Source organism: Aythya fuligula, chromosome 1 (assembly GCF_009819795.1).
Source record: "Aythya fuligula isolate bAytFul2 chromosome 1, bAytFul2.pri, whole genome shotgun sequence".
Classification (NCBI taxonomy): domain Eukaryota; kingdom Metazoa; phylum Chordata; class Aves; order Anseriformes; family Anatidae; genus Aythya; species Aythya fuligula.
Window position 1 is genome coordinate 51,236,841 of NC_045559.1, and position 6,021 is coordinate 51,242,861.

Sequence of the window (6,021 nt, forward strand, 5' to 3'; positions counted from 1 at the left end):
AAGAGTAATCCTGGGTTGCCCTCCCTCTTCCCCCAAATCCCGGGGAGGATCATGGCAAGGTAACTTCTGGGGCACATACGCTCAAATAAAGAATTTTCTTTAATCGATCCAACTGGTAACTGCAGTCCTGCTCTCTGAAACTGTAAAATTAAGAACCAGCTTTCCTTCTTTATTAAACTCAGAAGTTTGGTCCTAAAGTAGAAGAGAGAAAGAAATTTGGAGGGTGTTGTTCGTGTAGTGGGAATGGAGAATAGAGGAACTTAAAAGCAAAAGTCGCTCACTTCACAAGCTGGCCTGAAGGAGAATGTGGGAATGTGGCTGCTATCGAAAAGACCTCCAGTCCTCCTCTGCGTGCATGTGCGTGTGTGCATGTGTGTGTGGTGTGTGCGTGTGTGCATGAGGCGGTTAAAACAGAAAGTAACAAAACAGAATCTTAACTAATAAAAAGAAATGAGCCGTATATGCGTGCATTTCTATGGATATTGAAAAAGTGGGTGGTTTTCACCCAAAGTATGAGCTTTGAAATGTTAAATTCCTTGGTCCTTTTGCACATGGACAGGATTTAAAACACAGATGAGAGAGGAGGAACATTTAGAAAAGTCCCAAGTTACACAAAAGACTTGCTTCATGCTTCCTGGTGAAAGAAAGCTTACTCTCATATTCATTAGAGTAAGGTAAAAAACAGTTCTGTGATCTGTTCAGATCAGTATTACAGCATCGTGGGCCCGAGTTTGTCCTATGAAAGCTATTTCAGAAACGAGTTTGAAGGGCCCTTCCCCCATGTGGTGGAAGAAGAAACAAAGCTTTAATGAGCAGTTGAAGTGTACAAGTGTAGGTGCGGTAATGGCCAGCCAGGGCTGCTGAGACTCTTAGAGACCTCTCCTGTGAACCCAGCCGAAGGTGAAGAGAAGGCCAATTCAGGTCTCGTGTACTTCCCAGCTCCTTCTTCAGGTGATCTTTAGCCTGTTTTTTGTTGTTGTTATTGTTTTGTTTTGTTTTGTTTGTTTGTTTGTTTGCTTGTTTTTGTTTTGTTTTGTTTTGTTTTCTGGAGAAAGAGCAAAGCTAGACGTGCGTGCTTGAGCGATTTCTCCCCACCGCCCCATCAAGCAGCTGCAGGCATCGCCTGGCGCGCACACGCACAGGCACAACCTGCCCTTGCTTCCCAATGAGTCCGCAGCGCCGGCGGCCACCCCCACCCCTCCGCCCCGTTTCGCGGCCCTGCGGCCTCCTCCGACACCCCCCGGCGGCCGCCCTTCGGCCCCCCCCGGCCCGCGGCCGACCCGCCGAGGGATGCGCGGGGGAGCGCAGAGGCGGACGCTGGAGGATTTGAGGCTGCTTGCGGGTGCTTTGGGGACGGAGGGGGGCTGCACCGAGGGGGTGGAGGGGGAGGTAGGAGCCCGGAGAAGGGGAAGGGGCGCCGAGGGAGGCCCGTGGTGGGGGTCAGCACGGCGGCATTGCCCGAGCGAGGGGCAGGCCCCGGTGCTCGGAACCGTTCCGGCGGCCTGCTCGGAGGCGGTGTGAGCTCTGCGTGTCCTTGCAGAAGCGGCACGTTTCCCCCTTGCACCTTTTAGAGCTACGCCTGCTCCAGACCCAAGGAAACAGATCCTCTCCCTGCCCCCCGGCCCTACCGCCCGCATCTCCGTGTGCTGGCGTTTCGGCAGCTTGTTTATAACTATGCCTTAAAAGCACTAAATGCCTTAGGGGAGGGAAAAAGAAAGGAAAAAAAAAAAAAAAAAAAAAGAGCTCTCGGTGTCTTTTAAATGAAAGACACATGCAACTTTGTTGCAGCCTGCAATCCACTTTTATCCCAATAAATGTCCCTCTTTAACGGCAGCTAGTAAACTCTAGGGGAGCCGAGGACGAGGAGCATCTCCTGTGCCCGTGAAAGCCCCAGCTCCCAGCAGCAGCAGCGGGGCATTTTCAAGGCAGGCTGAAGAAAGCGCGGGTGCCCGTCCGGGGGCCACCCGTGTCCAGCCGGCGGAGAACAGCCGGCCCGACGGCGACGGGGCTCGCTCCCTGCCCGGCGGCCTCGGCCGGAGCGCACCCAGAGGCTTCGATCCCCCGACCCCCCGCCACCTCCTCTTCCCCCCTCCCCCCCCCGTACTCCCTTGTACCCTCCCGGCCGGTGGCAGCGCCTGCAGCGACGGGGATCGGGCTGGGGAGCGGCTGCCCCTCCGCTCCCCCGCCTCGGCAGAGCAAGCAACCCCCCGCAGCCCCCTCCCGCAGCGCCTTCGCCCCGGTGGCGGCTCCGCTCGATGTCGCCCTGTCGCCGTGAAGCGCTCCCCTGCGAGGGCAGCGCCGTCGTTACACCGACGTTTGCACGGTCATCGCCCCGAGTATTAAAAATGGGGACCGACGCAAATTATAACCGGGTCTTAAAAACAGTCTCCCGCCACCCCAGGAAAAATGAGTAAGTAAGTAAGTAAACCACAGAGCGGTTTCACAACATTGTTAGCTACAGGGGCCAAATCCTGCTCTCATTTACCTCTTTGCAACCCAGCTGACTTCAAAGGGAAGGAGAGATGTAACCTAGGGGAGAATTGGCGCCACGTATGGCATTCGTTCTCCTTAAAAGCTTGGAAGCAGAAAGCTGACTTCAGCGGGCTAAAACCATTTAAAAAGGATTGGACAGGTCCCTGGAGACAAGGCAGAAAAGAAAAAAAAAAAGTTTTAAAAAAGTCGTGTGCTGAGGTGAGACAGCTTTGAAAAGCATCTTTCTTCAGGGATTGACTCCCTCCGCCAGGCAGCCCGGTTATTAAGAGCAGCGTGCAGATGTGCCGCTGTGTTTCCAGAGATGGAGTATCTCCTAAACCTTCTGTGAAAGGGTGTTATGTGTGATGGAGAGACGTTTCGTGGCCAGAGGTGGTGTGAAGGAGCTCGCCCCTGCAGTGCCTCGGGGCTCCTCGAGGGAAGCCTGTCCCCTGAGATAAGCCGGGGGGCGCGCACCGCGGGAGGCTTCCCTGCCCAGCACTCGCGGGCTCTCCCGCGGGAGCCACGGCTGCCTCCCCCCTCCGCTCTCACATTCCTGCCCTTCCTGAGATCAGAAGTTACTGACCCGAATGGAGAAATGAAGATCCCGCATAAATCGCACAAAGTGCAAGCGTCTCGCTGCTGAAAAATGAGCGTTTTGGGGAACGAAACGCTCGGTGGTGGACCTGCACGGTGCAGGACCCACGCCCTGCGCGGGGTGGTCGTCCTGGGCTCCTCAGTTCAGGCTGCCTCTGCTGCTCTGGATGCCGGGTCCCAGCCGAAACGATGCCCTTGCATAGCCAGGGGATCTAGTCATACTGTTGCATCGACTTAATAAAGTGAGAATGCCACGGCACCAATGCTGGCGAGGATCTCCCTTCTGAATGCCCAGGAGCCCGCATCCCGGGTCCTTATTCCCATCCTAGTACCGCGTTTTAGCTATGGATGTCTGGACACAGAGAAGGAGTTGTTATTTTTGAATTTATTTTATACCGACACTTCTCTTCCGTCCAGAAAAGTTACAACACGAAAGGGGAATGGGAAGAAATCAACATTACCTGGGACCGGACTAAACGAATTTGGGGGGTATTATTCGCTTCTTTCCGATGTTCTCTCCCAGTTATCCGGGAAAGTGGGAAAGAGAAGCTGTGAAGATGAGAGCGGGATATTTCAGAGGAGTTTTTTTATACAGGGCTGCTGAGGACTAGTAGGGGAAAAAGCAGAGCTATGTGTTTCCTCGAATGGGTCCGTATATGACAACAGCTGCGGGAGGGAAGGAGGGTCCAAATAGAGAAATACAAAGGGAAAGAAAGCTCTCAGAGGACAGGTGCCCAAATGGTGCAGCGTTTCCAGAAGCCACCTCTTTCTTTGCCGAGGCTTCACCTAGTCACTCATTTCACGTTCAAATGCAATGATTATTACTACTACTACTATTATTATTATTGTTGTTGTTATTATTATCATTATTATTATTATCAGCTCGGGAGTAGGCTAGAGCAAAACCCACCAAGCAATGAGTGCCCAGGTCCCCATTGCTCGGGAACTCTTGCCCGGTCCTGGGAATGAGCGACCCTATCCGCGGAGGCGGCAGAAAGTGTAAGACCCTCCACGCTCATTCCAAGCCCTCCTCCCCCCCCCCCCCCCCCCCCCCCCCGGGGGATGAGGGCAATCGCAAGTTACAGATTCAAAATCTAGCTCGGCTGAGTTATAATTTTCCAGACATCCTGTTTGTGAGAAAGAATCACTTGCAGCATTATTACTGCAAGCAAAAAATCTGCAATACATTTCAGTGCATACTAAAACAAGTTGGGCTTTGAGGGCTGTTGGGCTTTTTAAGCTTTCTATTTATTTATTTATTTATTTATTTTAATTGAGCATCCTATTCTAATGAGTAAAAGTAACGACTGTGCTTCGGGTCTCAGCAGCCAAGCTGCAAAAAGGGCCCGATCCGAATCCTGTTTAATAAACTTTCTTACTAAAGGGCAGTTTTTGTTCACCTAAGAAAACAAAAATCGGTTCTGGTGTAGGAGGGTAGCCTTCAGATTTTCCGCTCGGAGGGGAAGTGTTTAATTGACTTTGGTTGGAGTGACTTTACCAAAAGCCTGGGATCTGTAGCTTCGCAGATAACTGAAGGCATAGGAGCAAATCGACGGCTCTTCTGCTGGTTAATTCACTACATGGGCAGGGCAAGGGACCGCTGAGCCGCGTCCGTCCCCGGGCAGTGCGCAGAGAAAGTGAAGTGTCGGTTCTCATTACACCGGGCCCGAGCCTGGAGCCTTTCCCAGCCAGACTCGAGGTTCAGACGCTCCCAGATTTTATCCACAAACTAGCCAAAACGTAATGACAGCGATCATTTCACGGTTCCTGCAGTTTGGCGCTTTGACAATACCTCAGCTGTTTGGGAGGTTTCCTCCACGACACCTGCACAGATAAAATGAAGATTTCATGTGCCTCAAAGGCATATTCAGTGGGAAGACAAGCAACTAGTGAACGGGAAGGTTCCCCTGTCCCTCTTCTCCCCTTAAGAGAGATGGATTGCTGTCAGAACTGGACGAACTTCGACAATTTTCTTCTTGCAACACGTAATGAATCTTCTTAAGCCATCTAACGTTTCTCTCAACACAAAATGGAACGAGATAATATTTAGTGTGTGGATCTAATCTTAGCCCCATAGGAAATCTCAGCAGAGATGCTCTATAAAAGCAGATTAATCTCTTATCTTGATCTAGTTCAAATTATAATGGAACCTACTTACATATGGACTATAAAAACAAACCCAACACGAATTTAATCTGTGCTTTATCTGGCTGCTATTACAGCCCTTTATCAAGTTTAGAAAGGATTTTGAAAGTTGGGCTGTGGGACTCAAGCCCCATGCACCTTAGCACTGTCGGAGGGGGAAGAGATTTGCCCTATCGACGCTTCTCGGATCTGCTAGTTACTCAGCATTTCGTGTAAGAATAGCGTCCTGATTCCCACTCGGGAACATAGAAAAGACAGTCACGGTCCTTCCTTCAGTCGGAGACGGGGGGCTGCTGGAGGGGACGTCTGTCCCACCTCCTTCACGCGGGGACAAACCTGCTGGCTACAAAGGCCGGGACGGGGGGGGGGGGGGGGAGGGGGGGGATTGCTCCAGCAGCTGCATGTGCTCTTTGAAATCCAAATCCTGTCCCACCGACCCCCTTCTCCCGCTCCGCTGTGCTTTCCAGCAAATTAGAGATACACGCAGTGCAAAATACAAACAGCGTTCTGCACATCAAAGAAATAGACGCCTTAGGAGCAAAATGCAAACGTGAAAAAGAAACTCTCTAGCATGTTATGGCTGAAAATTCCTGCTTTTAACCTCCTCCCCCTCCCGGGAATTGATTTCCTATGTGTTTTGTTTTGTTTGTTTGTTTCCCCAAAATGAGCTCATTGTGAATTTTAAGTGCAGGAGACGTCTAAGTAACTAACGCTGATGTTTTACCAACAACTCCTCGATCTACCATAGCGAACCAGCCCGGCTCTGACTATGGAGCACTGAGCATTAACGCACCTTTGCAAACGAGCAAG